General features: G+C 40.4%; 1 long non-coding RNA gene across 1 annotated transcript; it reads left to right on the forward strand.

The window, feature by feature from the left end:
• Nucleotides 1–9,200: 9,200 nt before the first annotated feature.
• Nucleotides 9,201–9,980, forward strand: LOC115170601 (uncharacterized). The gene is made up of 2 exons (XR_003871068.1): nt 9,201–9,477; nt 9,772–9,980. It is a non-coding gene; the product is annotated as an uncharacterized LOC115170601 (long non-coding RNA).
• The last annotated feature ends 6,047 nt before the right edge of the window (nt 9,981–16,027 follow it).

The following is a 16,027-nucleotide window of genomic DNA, read 5'->3' on the forward strand; positions in this document are numbered from 1 at the left end:
GTTGATAGTGAACAGACAGAGAACTACAGTAGACCTACGATAAAATGGGTTCAATAAGCTTTTGGATGTGCTTGATCCTGACGATTTGTACCTGGAATAAAACCATCGGATGCACGTGGATGAGGACACTGCCTCGGTCTCCGAGCATGTTCCAAGTGCTCAGCAACAGCACCATAACGATGCTTCAGAAAATGGTAGGATATAGGGTAATGTTTATTTAGTTGTTCCTGGTCATTGAGCAGTTGTCATCTGTTCAACATTTCATGTGCTGCTGTGTTTCATTTGATTCAGTTTCTCTTATATGTATACAATAATAATATTGCAATCATTTGTTTCTATTTTTTGGCATCACAGGGTCATGTGGTCTCTCGGAAATCTCAGATCACTTTCCCTAACGAGCAATACAGACAAGTCGATAATTTCACGGTAAGACATATGCATAGCCTACACTATTTTAAAAAAGGTTTTAGTTCAACGTTTTTTCTAAGAGTTTAGGCCATATAATTAGTTTTTAACGAATACGCAATTTGCTATACTTTTCTGATATTCATAAGGCATGTACTAATACAAATCACTCTTCTAGGATAACGGCCGGATTGTCTTCATTTCGCAAACTCTGAACGCTATAGAGAAATTGTACAGCAGTGGTAAATATGATTCCACCGCCTGGGACCAGAAAGTAGTTGAGGAGTTTATGATTGGTCTGCATCGCCAGACCTCGGAGCTGGACCAATGCGTAAGTCTATGTGATTTGTGATTTTCTCTTAACATTAATGCAAAAAGGAAAACATTATCCTATAATTTTAGATTGCCATATAATGTGATTTAAACGAATCATAATATAACATGAATTACTTTATATTTTGTTCCAACAGGTAAAGACTATAGAACCTGGACTATCAACATCTGTCAAAAGAGTGAACAAAGATATGAGCCTTCACTTCAAATCCCTGAAGAATGACTTGAAACACGAGGTAGGTCAATGTGTCTTACCAAGAGAGGGCATTCACCAAGTAGGGATATATTCATATGTGTTGACACAACATGTGTCTATTCTAAAATATGACATGTGTGTTTCGTTCATGCAGGAATACAGCGCAAGCGGCTGGGAAGACATAAGGAACATGGTGATGTCACACATGCTAAGACTAGTCACGATACCAATTGACTAACCAATGAGCCTCGTGTGTGTAGAGATGATTTATTTATACGTCTATTTTTTCAACTATTTATTTACACGGTTATTTTTTATATATGTTTTATTTATTTATTTATTTATTATGTGTAATCACAACTCTGCGAAGTAAAACACATTTTATACTGAATAATGAATTATGTGCTAGGTATTTTTAGGCTGTAGAAAATGTAACAATGTTTTCATGCAGTGATTTTTGTATTTATGAAGGCCATTGTATACTGTATTTATTATTGCAACATGATTTTGTTATTGTAAGGATTAAATACATTTTAATTAAATAAATGTGACCTCTAACAGCTGAAATCTATTTCAATCTAACATATTTACATATAGGCCTAATAAAAATGTCCTTAAATAGTCCTGATAATGGCACACAGTGTTGTTGTGTCTTAACTTGAAGACTCACTGATGATATCACACAACCTGTGTAAAACGGCTGGGAAACCTTTAAAATGCGTCCGCAGTGGAGGCAAAAGAAGTAGACCTTTCAGCACCATGGCAAACAAACAGACCGGATCTGACAGGATTACAGCAATCCTGAATGAATCGTGAATAATGATTAGTGAGAAAGTTAAAGACGCACAAATATCATACCCCCATGACATGCTAACCTCTCAGCATTACAGTAACTGCCGAGGTTTGCACTTTTTGGAGATGGGGTATGATATTTCAAATCAAATCAAACTTTATTTGTCACATGCACAGAATACAACAAGCGTAGACCTTACCGTGAAATGCTTACTTACAAGTCCTTTAACCAACAGTGCAGTTCAAGAAGAGTTAAGAAGATATTTACCAAATAAACAAAAGTAAAAAATAATTAAAAGCAACACAATAAAACAACAATAAGGGGGTACCGGTACCAGGGGTACAGGTTAGTTGAAGTAATGTGTACATGTAGGTAGGTCTGAAGTGACTATGCATAGATATTAAACAGAGAGTAGCAGCAGTGTACAAAACAAATGGAGGAGGGGGTGTCAATGTAAATAGCACGGTGGCCATTTGATTAATTGTTCAGCAGTCTTATGGCTTGGGGGTAGAAGCTGTTAAGGAGCCTTTTGGTCCTAGACTTGGCGCTCTGGTTCCACTTGCTGTCCGGTAGCAGAGAAAGCAGTCGATGACTTGAGTGACTGGAGTCTCGGACAATTTTGTGGGCTTTCCTTTGATACTGCCTATTATCATATAGGTCTCGGACGGCAGGAAGCTTTGCCCCAGGGATGTACTGGGCCGTACCAACTACTCTCTGTAGCGCCTTATGGTTAGATAACGAGCAGTTGCCATACCAGGCGGTGATGCAACCGGTCAGAATGCTCTCGATGGTGCAGCTGTAGACATTTTTGAGGTTCTGTGGACCCATGCCAAATCTTTTCAGTCTCTTGAGGGGGAAAAGGTTTTGTCGTACCCTTCTCAGGACTGTCTTTGAGTGTTTTAAACATGATAGTTTGCTGGTGATGTGGACACCAAGGAATTTGAAACTGTCGACCCGCTCCACTGCAGCCCCGTAGATGTTAATGGGAGCCTGTTTGGCCCACCTTTTCCTGTAGTCCATGATCAGCCCTTTGTCTTGCTCACATTGAGGGAGAGGTTATTGTCTTGGCACCACACTGCCAGTTCTCCGACCTCCTCCCTATAGGCTGTCTCATCGTTGTCGGTGATCAGGCCAACCACTTTGTGTTATCAGCAAACTTAATATTGGTGTTGGAGTCGTGTTTGGCCACGCAGTTTTTGGGTGAACAGGGAGTACAGCAGGGGACTAAGTACACACCCCTGAGGGGCCCCAGTGTTGAGGATCAGCGTGACAGACGTTTTGTTGCCTACCCTTACCACCTGGGGGAGGCCCATCAGGAAGTCCAGGATCCAGTTGCGGAGGGATGTGCGGAGGGAGGTGTTTAGTCCCAGGGTCCTTAGCTTAGTGATGAGCTTCGTGGGCACTATGGTGTTGAACGCTGAGCTGTAGTCAGTGAATAGCATTCTCACATAGGTGTCCTTTTTTGTAGGTGGGAAAGAGCAGTGTGGAGTGCGATTGAGATTGCGTCATCTGTGGATCTGTTGGGGCGATATGCGTATTGGAGTGGGTCTAGAGTATCTGGGAGGATGCGAGATGTGAGACATGACCAGCCGTTCAAAGCACTTCATGGCTCCCGACGTGAGTGCTACGGGGCGGTAATCATTTAGGCAGGTTACCTTCGCTTCCTTGGGCACAGGGACTATGGTGATCTACTTGAAACATGTAGCTATTACACACTCGGTCAGGGAGAGGTTGAAAATGTCATTGAAGACACTTACCAGTTGTTCCGCGCATGCTTTGAGTACCTGTCCTGGTAATCCGTCTGGCCCCGCGGCTTTGTCAATGTTGACCTGTTTAAAGGTCTTGCTCACATCGGCTACCGAGAGCATTATCACACAGTCATCCAGAACAGCTGGTGCTCTAGTACATGCTTCGGTGTTGCTTGCCTCGAAGCAGCATAAAAGGCATTTAGTTCGTCACTGGGCATCTCGGGTCTGGGTTTCCCTCTGTTGTCCATAATAGTTTTCAAGCCCTGCCACATCCGACGAGCGTCAGAGCCGGTGTAGTAGGATTTAATCTTAATCCTGTATTGACGCTTTGCTTGTATGATGGTTCGTCTGAGGGCATAGCGGGATTTACAGTGGGGGAAAAAAGTATTTGATCCCCTGCTGATTTTGTACGTTTGCCCACTTACAAAGAAATGATCAGTCTTTAATTTTAATGGTAGGTTTATTTGAACAGTGAGAGACAGAATAACAACAAAAAAATCCAGAAAAACGCATGTCAAAAATGTTATAAAATGATTTGCATTTTAATGAGGGAAATTTGTTTAGGCACAAAAGTTAATTAATTTGTCATGTTGTCTTGCAATATTACTTAACAGCCATGTTGCAACCCGAATGGATTTTTTAGAATGAGTTATTTTTGAATAGGTTTACAACTTTTCACTTTGTCATTCAGGCCTGTAATGTGGAGTGAATGCAATGGTGTTGATCCATGCAGAGATTTCTATCAGCTCAGCCAATACACACTGTAGCTATTTTAAAATCATCTTTAGCCTCATAGTGACATTCCTGAGTTTCCATTCACTCCCACAGCTCATTTAGGAAGGATGGCGATATATTTGCAGTGTCTGGTTGCTTTTATACACGATCTAGAGATGAATTACCATACTTGACCATACTCAAAATATTAAGGAGTTAGGGATTATTTATTAACCTCACCTGATCTATGCCTGTCTAAAGAAAAATCAGTTAGTGCGCACGGGAGGCCTTGAGAGTTGAAATAGAGGGCATCCTGAGACATTTTCAGAAGAAATAAAAAAATGCCAAGAAAACACGTGTCATGGTAGCATATTGTCGTTACATTTTGCATAAAAGTTTATTAAAACATGTTTTATAAGTAATTTTGTTAAATATATTAATTATGACACTCATATGTGTTTATGTTATTCCTCCATGTTGCAGCAAATTACCACGCACTCTTAGGAAAAAAGGTTCTAGATTGAACCAAAAAGGGTTTTATTGATTGTTTCATATATGGCACCCCTGAAGGTTCTATATAGAACCCTTTTCTAAGAGTTTGTATATAATTTGAATAAACACACACACACACACACACACACAGCTTATATTTGTTAGAATTGTGCTAGCAATTTTGTAAAAATGTGTGATGTGAATCAACCGATGAATGAAGACGAATTTCTCCATGAAATGTTATCCTAAATGTAAAATTACTCCGCATAATTCCATAGCAACGTAATCTCAAATGAAAAACAATAAACGCCTTTAGAATACACTTTTAGACAGTAAATCATATGACTGTGGCATCATATCATTGTAAAATATTGTTTATTCGTATAGTTATTAATAATATAAAGTATATACTGGATATTATGCAACATAATTATTATAATCATTTGAATATTAGTTCAATGGACTATACCAATCGCTCTTCAAACCAAGCCTCTACTCTTCAGTCTCTGGAGAGGAAAGGTAATAGTTTCAGAGGTCCCATTAACTTACATAACTGGATGAATAAATAAAATATGTATTTACAAGTCCATTAAAGACAAGAATATTGAATACTTTGACAGATGATCTACGTGATAGACCTATCTTACACATACATGCCTATAGGCCCAGATTCAAAAGCCCCCGCAATATAGGCTCCAATTGAAGCAGTATTCCCAAGGTCTATACTGTCTGTGCACTTCATAGGATACCAGTGTCTTATTCTGAAATCCGGGAGCATATAGAAGGGTGTCTACCAAAATATTTCAGACCACCCAAACCTGTTTCTAAAACGTTATAAAGTCATGTTGAGTGTGTAATTCATACAACCCATACAAGGTTGATCTGTATCTTACATAAGCAGTTGAGGTCCACAAAACACAATTACCCTTTAAGCAGGTGGTTACAACGTAGTTGACACCAAAGTTGCTGTGTGCAAATGAAAAGGTGTTGCGTTTTCAAACATTAAATACTGTGGTTTTCGAAGTGAAAGGAAAAACAATAATGTTTCTATATGGTGATATTTATTTAGGCCATAGTCCGATGGATTCACATGTTTATTTTTTATAAAAAATATCCTGGTTGAAAGGCCAATATTTCAAGATAAAACAGCAAATAACTCAAGATGTAACAATTCTTCGAGCGATACACCTGTCCTTTCCCTGCATTTTCTCCAGACGTAAAACAACACTCAGGTATGAAAGTGTAAGGGAACTTCCACCTTTCACTTTTGGAATACCTTGCAGACTCTTTGTATAAAGGATCGACACAGGTTGGAGCATGGCAGAACTTGTGTATTCTAGAAATTGATCAGTCAGGAAGAACACGTTATCTCTTTATCCGTTGCGGAAGACTTACTTTTGTCGGAATTAGACGAAGTAGGCTATCTTTCGGAAGGGCATTAACGTTGATTGCGGACAGAACGAGAACTACAGTTTACCTACGCTATAATGGGTTCAATCAGCTTTTGGATGTGCTTGGTCATGACGATTTGCACCTGGAATAAAACCATCGGATGCACGTGGATGAGGACACTGCCTCGGTCTCCGAGCATGTTCCAAGTGTTCAGCAACAACACCATAACGATGCTTCAGAAAATGGTAGGATATAGGGTCATGTTTATTCACTTCCTGGTCATTGAGCTCTTGTCATCTTTTCAACATTTCATGAGCTGCTACGATTCATTTAAATTACCTGACTCCTTTTGGTACAGTAATAATAATGCAATTTTTGTTTACATTTTTTGGCATCTCAGGGTCATGAAGTCTCTCGAGATCCTCAGATCACTTTCCCTGACAAACAATACAGACAAGTCAATAATTTCAAGGTAAGAAATATGCATAAAAATGGTTTTGTTCTATCCATAACCTTTCTTTCTGAGATTGGAATAAACACTGAATTCGGAAAGTATTCAGACCCTTTCACCTTTTCCACATTTTATTACGTTACAGATCATTTCTAAAATGGCAAAAACAGTCTTTTGCTTTTAATAAGTTAGCCGAAATGTCGAATAACATGTTTTGGCTTGGTCATTATGGGTTATTGTGTGTAGATTGATGAGAGAAATCATATTTATTCAATTTCAAAAGGAGGCTGTAACGTAACAAAATGTGCAGATAGTGAAGGATTCTGAACACTTCCCGAATGCACTGTATATAATTAGGTTATAACGAATATACAATTTGCTCAAATTTTCTGATATTTTCCATCAATTCACAAGGCATATACTAATACAATTCACTCTTCTTCTAGGCTGAGGAACAGATGGCCTTCATTTCGCATACTCTGAACGCTATAAAGAAATTGTACAGCAGTGGTAAATATGAGTCCACCGCCTGGGACCAGAAAGGAGTTGACAAGTTTATGAATGACCTCTATCGACAGACCTCGGAGCTGGACCAATGCGTATGTCATTTGTGATTTTCACCTCTTAAACATTAATGCAAAAAGGAAAAACATTATACTATCCTACTAGATTATAATGTAAGTGGTTACATGTTAATCAAATCATAATATTAAATGAATTATTTGTATTTTGTTCTAACAGGTAAAGGCTATGAAAACTAGACTATCAAAATCTGTCAAAAGAGTGAACAAAAAGATGAGCCTTCACTTCAAGTTCATGAAAAATTACTTGAAACACGAGGTAGGTTGATCCATTTATCTTACAAAGAGAGTATATTCACCAAATCTGGATGTATTTATGTGATGATACAACATGTGTCTATTCTCAAATCTTAACAAGTGTATTTCATTTATGCAGGAATACAGCGCAAGCGGCTGGGAAGACATCAGGACAGTGGTGCTGGCACACCTACAAAGACTAGACACAACATTAAGTAGCCAATGAGCGTTATGTGTGTGTTGTGTACATATTGTTTATTTATGTATGTATTTATTCAACTATTTATTTACACGTTTACTTTTTTCTTTTTGGACGTATTTATTTATTGTGTAGTAATGTATTCACAACTCTGTGGAGTAAATCATTTTTTATACTGATTATTTGATTGACTTGGGCTATACATAGCCTAATGTAACAATGTTTTCGTGCATTTTTTGTTGTTGTTGCTGTTATGAAGGCCATTGCATACTGTATTTATTTAATGCAACCTGATATGAATTTTTTGTTATTGTACTAATGAAATATATTTTCATTAAATAAATGTGTCCTATACAGCTGTAATCGTTTTTAATCACATAAATTGTAATTTACCGCATACACACATTTAGCAGATGTTTTAACGGGTTTAGCGATATGCTTGTATTTCTAGCTCTACCACTGCAGTAATATCTGACAATACACAACAATACACACAAATCTAAAAGTAAAAGAATGGACATAAGAAACATAGAAATATGTCGGAGTCCAGAGTATATATATATAGAGTACCAGTCAAAAGTTTGGACACACCTAAGGGCTTTTATTTTTGACAACTTTTTACATTGTAGAATAATAGTGAAGACATCAAAACTATGAAATAACACATATGGTATCATGTAGTAGCCAAAAAAAGTGTTAACAAATCAAAATATATTTTATATTTCTTTAAAGTATCCACCCTTTGCCTTGACAGCTTTGCACACTCTTGGCATTCTCTGAACCAGCCTCAGGAGGTAGTCACCTGGAATGCATTTAATTTAACAGGTGATCCTTGTTAAAAGTTAATTTGTGGAATTTCTTTCCTTCTTAATGCGTTTGAGCCAATCAGTTGTGTTGTGACAAGGTAGGGGTGGTATACTGAAGATAGCACTATTTGCTAAAAGACAAAGTCCATATTATGGCAGGAAAAGCTCAAATAAGCAAAGAGAAATGACAGTCCATCATTACTTTAAGACATGAATGTCAGTCAATGCGGGAAATTTCTAGAACTTTGATCGTTTCTTCAAGTGCAGTCGCAAAAACCATCAAGCGCAATGATGAAACTGGCTCTCATGAGGACAGACACAGGAAAGGAAGACCCAGAGTTTCTTCTGCTGCAGAGGATAAGTTCATTAGCGCTACCAGCTTCAGAAATTGTAGCCCAAATAAATGCTTCACAGAGTTCAAGTAACAGACACATCTCAACATCAAGTGTTCAGGGGAGACAGCCTGAATCAGTCCTTCACAGTCGAATTGCTGCAAAGAAAACACTACTTGTGTGTCTGTGTGTGTGTGTTGGGATGTATTGACATTATGGACAGTATGTGGATAGAATTACTATTTTTTATGAATTTGCAACTGGGTTTTATTTTGACTTCGACGATTTTGTTATCAGACTTATTTTATCGGTTCACGCGAAGTTATTAGCAGTTGAAAGCAAAGCTCGCGAATAGTCTTTCCTCGCTATAGCAATAGTCTAGCCGATATCTAAATGGAATAATCTTAAAGGAGAATGTGTATAGATTTAAAGGAGAATGTGTATAGATTTACTGTGATGTGTTCGTCCAGGAGAAGGAGCAGGCATGGAATTCATACTGCTGCATGTACTAGTCTGGAAAATGAAAGTTCCCGCCTCCGGTAGGTTGATCAGGGGAAATTCTCCATACAGTTTTCTCTTTCCTAATTCCACATAAAACTACTTAACACAGCCAAGATGTTCAAACTCATCTGGAAAACTAACAGCGAAACAAACTGCTATTTACAATGTATACAATGCAGAGTTGGACGTGTATTTGTCTTATTATTTGCAGTATGCAGAGCGTGTCATTGCTGTGACTGGATCCGACACCACTACGGTCACTTGAGCTCAGAATACCTTTCCCTGCTGGACCAGATGGTGAGTTATCAGCACACTGTAAGAGGAGACTGAATGCATGTATTAAGGACAGCAAAACAACCAACCAAGTAAAATAGTCATATGTTTCATGTTTAGCATCTGTGTTAGAAAACTGTTAACCTATATTTGAATATACATAGTAAAAGGGCACTAAGGCTATAATGACAGCGATCAAGAGAGTATATCTACATTAGGCCTACTGTACTTGCAGTATAAGTTATACTTTATGTCTGTCTTGATTGGTCTTGAAGTTTTTGACACGTGACTTAACGTACTATATTGGTTGTTTTCCAGGGAGGAGATATCACAAAGCAGGATGCCCCAGTCTTTTTCCCAACATCACTTTACAGACACATAGATGATGCCGAGGAAAAAACTAGAATTTTGTCTTATCATGTTCTGATATACTTTGGAATGGCGGTCTTGACCCAATGTTATATGGATGCCTTAAAACTTGTTTGGGATAGGGGGCAGTATTTTCTCGGCTGGATGAACTGTCAAAATAGATGAGCTATGTACTCAGAATATTGAAAAATGTGCTTTCGCCGAAAAGCTATTTTAAAATCTGACACAGCGATTGCATAAAGGAGTTCTGCATCTGTAATTCTTAAAATAATTGTTATGTATTTTGTCAACGTTTATGATGAGTATTTTTGTAAATTCACTGGAAGTTTTTGGTGGGAAAACATGTTCTGAACATCACACGCCAATGTATGGATTAAAACCTCTTAGGGATAGGGGACAGTATTTTCACGTTTGGATGAAAAAAATGTGCCCAAATTAAACTGCCTCCTACTCAGACTCAGAAGGTAGGATATGGATATTATTAGTAGATTTGGATAAACACTCTGAAGTTTCTAAAACTGTTTGAATGATGTCTGTGAGTATAACAGAACTCATATGGCAGGCAAAAACCTGAGAGAAATCCAACCAGGAAGTGGGAAATCTGAGAATTGTAGTTCTTCTTTTGAATCCCTATCGAAACTACAGTGTCTAAGGGGTCATGTTGCACTTCCTAAGGCTTCCATTGGCTGCCAACAGCCTTCAGAAAGTTTTTTCATCCTTCTCCTGTTACTGGGCAGAAAATAGGAGCTCAGTCAATCAGTGGCCTGTCTGAGGACAAGGGACTTGGTGATTAGCGAGCCCGCGAGCGCGCCGTTCCTTTTTTTTCTTCTGGAATGAATACGCTATTGTCCGGTTGGAAAATTATTTCATTTTTACGTTAAAAATACCCTAAAGATTGATTGTAAACATTGTTTGACATGTTTCTACAAACGGTAATGGAACTTTTGAGCTTTTCGTCTATTTATTTGCGCCCCCGCCTCGTGCCTTTGGAATAGTGTTCTGGACGTGCCAACAAAACGGAGGTATTTGGACATAAATGATGGACTTTATCGAACAAATGAACATTTCTTGTGGAAGTGTGTCACATCCTGACCAGCAGAGGGAGCAATTGGATTAGTTTTGGTCAGCATGTGGCAGGGTTTTTGTGTGTGTGAATGGTTGTGTTGGTGATTAGGATTCCCAATTGAAGGCAGGTGTGTTGAGTTGCCTTTGATTGGGAGTCCTATATAGGAGTGTGTGTTTTTCTTTGGGGTTGTGGGTAATTGTTTCTTGTTTAGTGTGGTTGCACCTGACAGGACTGTTGGCTGTCGGTTTTCTCAGTTTGTTTTTGTTATAGTGTTCTTTCTATTAAATTCAAGATGACGAACACTAACTCTGCTGCATTTTGGTCCACTTCTTCTCTCCATGACGACAGTTGTGACAGAATTACCCACCAAACCAGGACCAAGCAGCAGAGGAACGAGGAGGAAGGATGGACGTGGGCAGCGATAAGGAGGAGCGTTTCCAGGGCTATGGAAGAGTTTAGTAAACTCGAGAGGCAGCCCCAAGTTTTTTTTTTGGGGGGGGCACAAGGGCTGTTTGGCGGGGCGAGATGGGAGCCCCAGGCCAGCTCCCCGTACCCTTGTAGGGCAGAGACAGACTGGACAGGTCCCGTGCTTTGGGGTTGTGGCTGTGGTGAGGCCTGGGATTTTCAGGCTTGTAGGCACAGTACCAGCGCCCCGCATGTGCCAGGGCGAAGTGAGCATCGAGCCGGAAGGGGTGATGCCAACCCTGCGGTCAAGACCGCCAGTGCGCCTCTACGGTCCGGTGTTTCCCGCTATACGCACTAGCATGGAGGTGCGTGTCTCCAGGCTGGCACGTCCGGTACCAGCCCCACGAATCAGGCGTCAAGTGCGTCAGCCCAGCCTCGCCAGTCAAGAGTCACCAGAGCTGTCCGCCAGTCAAGAGTCACCAGAGCGGTCCGTCTGCCAGGGTCAGCCCGAGTGGCCCGACTGCCAGGGTCAGCCCGAGTGGCCCGACTGCCAGTGTCAGCCCGAGTGGCCCGACTGCCCGGGTCTGCCAGAGTGGCCCGACTGCCCGGGTCTGCCAGAGTGGCCCGACTGCCCGAGTCTGCCAGAGTGGCCCGCCTGTCCTCCGGGTCTGCCAGAGTGGCCAGCCTGTCCTCCGGGTCTGCCAGAGTGGCCCGCCTGTCCTCCGGGTCTGCCAGAGTGGCCCGCCTGTCCTCCGGGTCTGCCAGAGTGGCCCGCCTGTCCTCCGGGTCTGCCAGAGTGGCCCGCCTGTCCTCCGGGTCTGCCAGAGTGGCTCGCCTGTCCTCCGGGTCTGCCAGAGTGGCCCGCCTGTCCTCCGGGTCCGCCAGAGTGGCCCGCCTGTCCTCCGGGTCCGCCAGAGTGGCCCGCCTGTCCTCCGGGTCCGCCAGAGTGGCCCGCCTGTCCTCCGGGTCCGCCAGAGTGGCCCGCCTGTCCTCCGGGTCCGCCAGAGTGGCCCGACTGTCCTCCGGGTCCGCAAGAGTGGCCCGACTGTCCTCCGGGTCCGCCAGAGTGGCCCGCCTGTCCTCCGGGTCCGCCAGAGTTGCCCGACCGTCCTCTTGGTCTGCCAGAGTGGCCCGCCTGTCCTCCGGGTCTGCCAGAGTGGCCCGCCTGTCCTCCGGGTCCGCCAGAGTGGCCCGACCATCCTAAAATAGTGTTAGAAAAGATTTCTAACACTATTTTAGAGTTTTGTTGACCCTATGACTTCGTGGATAACTGTATAGTTTGCATTGATGGTTTGAGCTATGTACTCAGAATATTGAACAATGTGCATTCTCTGTAAAGTTATTTTGTAATCTGACACAGCGGTTGCATTAAAAAGAAGTATATCTATAATTCTTAAAATAATTGTTACATAATTTGTCAACGTTTATGATGAGTATTTCTGTAATATGTGTGCTCATTGTGCTCATTTACCGGGAGTTTTGGAGGCTAAACATTTTCTGAACATCACGCGCCAATGTAAAATGCTGTTTTTGGATATAAATATGAACTTGATCAAACAAAACATACATGTATTGTGTAACATGATGTCCTATGAGTGTCATCTGATGAAGATCGTCAAAGATTAGTGCTTAATTTTAGCTGTATTTCGGGTTTTTGTGACGCCTCTCCTTGCTAGGAAAATGGCTGTGTGGCTTTTCTTGTTTAGGTGGTGTCCTAACATAATGTAATGCTTTCCTTTCGCTGTAAAGCCTTTTTGAAATCGGACAATGTGGTTGCATTAACGAGAAGTGTATCTTTAAAATGGTGTAAAATAGTCGTATGTTTGAGAAATTGAAATTATAAGATTTTTGTTGTTTTGAATTTTGCGACATGCTATTTTGTCAAATGATCCCGTTAACCTCTTACATCTAGACGTTCCGCTAGCAGAACACCGCTCCAATATCCAATGATTGGGCGTGGCGCGAAATACAAACTCCTTGAAAATCCGAAAACTTCCATTTTTCAAACATATGACTATTTTACAGCATTTTAAAGACAAGGCTCTCCTTTATCTAACCACACTGTCCGATTTCAAAAAGGCTTTACAACGAAAGCAAAACATTAGATTATGTCAAGAGAGTACCCAGCCAGAAATAATCACACACCCATTTTTCAAACTAGCATATAATGTCACAAAAAACAAAACCACAGCTAAATGCAGCACTAACCTTTGATGATCTTCATCAGATGACACTCCTAGGACATTATGTTATACAATACATGCATGTTTTGTTCAATCAAGTTCATATTTATATCAAAAACCAGCTTTTTACATTAGCATGTGACGTTCAGAACCAGCATTCCCACCAAACACTTCTGTTGAATTTACTAAATTACTCACGATAAACGCTCACAAAAAACATAACAATTATTTTAAGAATTATAGATACAGAACTCCTTTATGCAATCGCGGTGTCCGATTTTAAAATAGCTTTTCGGTGAAAGCACATTTTGCAATATTCTGAGTAGATAGCTCGCCATCACGGGCTAGCTATTTTGACACCTACCAAGTTTGGTACTCACCAAACTCAGATTTACTATAATAAAAATTGGATTACCTTTGCTGTTCTTCGTCAGAATGCACTCCCAGGACTTCTACTTCAACAACAAATGTTGGTTTGGTTCCAAATAATCCATAGTTATATCCAAGTAGCGGCGTTTTGTTTGTGCGTTCAAGACACTATCCGAAGGGTAACGAGGGTGAAGCGCGGACGCGTATCGTGACAAAACATTTCAAAATATTCCATTACCGTACTTCGAAGCAGGTCAAACGCTGTTTAAAATACATTTTTATGCAATTTTTCTCGTAAAATAGCGATAATATTCCGACCGGGAGTCGTTGTTTTCGTTCAAAGACTGATAATCTAAAATGGACTCTTCACGTGCACGCGCACACCCGTCTCATTGTTCTCAGATCGACCTCTATCCAAATGCGCTACTGTTTTTCAGCCATGGGCTGCAAAGTCATCATTCAACGTTCTGGCGCCTTCTGAGAGCCTATGGGAGCCTTAGAAAGTGTCACTTTACAGCAGAGATCCTTTGTTTTGGATAGAGATGACAAAGAAGGCCAAGAAATGGTCAGACAGGGTACTTCCTGTACAGAATCTTCTCAGGTTTTGGCCTGCCATTTGAGTTCTGTTATACTCACAGACACCATTCAAACAGTTTTAGAAACTTTGGAGTGTTTCCTATCCAAAGCTACTAATTATATGCATATTCTAGTTTCTGGGCAGGAGTAATAACCAGATTAAATCGGGTACGTTTTTTATCCGGCCGTGAAAATACTGCCCCCTATCCATAACAAGTTAATCTTGGGGATCTGATCCCGGTATTGGGATTTATTGTCAAGAGACCATGGCGGGAAATTCAAAACTGCAAGAATCTAATAATTTCAATTTCTCAAACAATCAACTATTTTTCACCATTTGAAAGATAAACATCTCCTAAATCCAACCACATTGTCCGATTTCAAAGAGGCTTTACGTCGAAAGCATAAAGTTAGGTTATGTTTGGAGAGTACATTGAAAATAGCTGTGTGTAATGTTTTGTCAATTCAAAGACAGGCGTCACCAAAAGCAGATAACCAGCTAAAATTATGCACTAACCTTTGACAATCTTCCTCAGATGACACTCCTAGGACATTATGTTATACAATACATGCATTTTTTGTTCCATCAAGTTCATATTTATATCCAAAAACAGCATTTTACAGTAGCGGTGAAATTCTGAATTTTTTTCCCCTCAAATGCTTCCAGTCAATCAACGTTACAATTTACAAAATTACTATTCGAAAACATTGGTAAATTATAATATTGTCATTCAAATAATTATAGTTTAACATTTCGTAAATGCTACTGCATTGCCAGATTTCAAAATAACTTTACTGGGAAATCACACTTTGCAATAAACAGGGTGCTGTGCTAAGAACAATAGGCTAGGATATACAGGTTAGCACCATCTTGTAACCATCTAATATCAATAATACTATTGTCAATAATCCCTTACCTTTGATTATCTTCATCCATTGGCACTTCCAGGAATCCCAGGTCCACAACAAATGTGGTTTCATTTGACAAAGTTCATAATTGATGTCCAAATAACTCCAAGTTGTTAGGCTTCGGTAGGCTACTCAAAAGTAGGGCGGGGGGGGGGAAAGTCACGACGAAAAGTACATTTTTTTATCTATTTACGTTCGTTCAAACATGTCAAACGTTGTTTAGCATCAATCTTTAGAGCCATTTTTAACGTGAAACATCAGTAATGTTTCAACCCGACCTCTCCTGTGTCTTGAAAAACATTTTTGAAGAATGTCTCGCCTCACATGAACTCACATGAATGCGCAGGTGCGAGCAATAATGAAGTGACGACATCCCAGGGACGTCAACTTCTCTTCCTTGTCATCCGGTCTCTGTTCATCATAGACGCTTCAAACAACTTTATAAAGATCGTTGACATCTAGTGGAAGCCGTAGGAAGTGCGAAATTAATCCTTTGTCACTGTGTGATCTATTAGCAATGACTCGAAAAATAGTACAGCCACAAAATTATTTGGTTTTTCTCAGGTTTTTGCCTGCCATATGAGTTTTGTTATACTTACAGACACCATTCAAACAGTTTTAGAAAATTCAGAGTGTTTTCTATCCAAATCTGGTAATAATATGCATATCCTAGCTTCTGAGTTGGTGTAGGAGGCAG

This window comes from Salmo trutta, chromosome 32 (genome assembly GCF_901001165.1).
Source record: "Salmo trutta chromosome 32, fSalTru1.1, whole genome shotgun sequence".
Lineage (NCBI taxonomy): Eukaryota > Metazoa > Chordata > Actinopteri > Salmoniformes > Salmonidae > Salmo > Salmo trutta.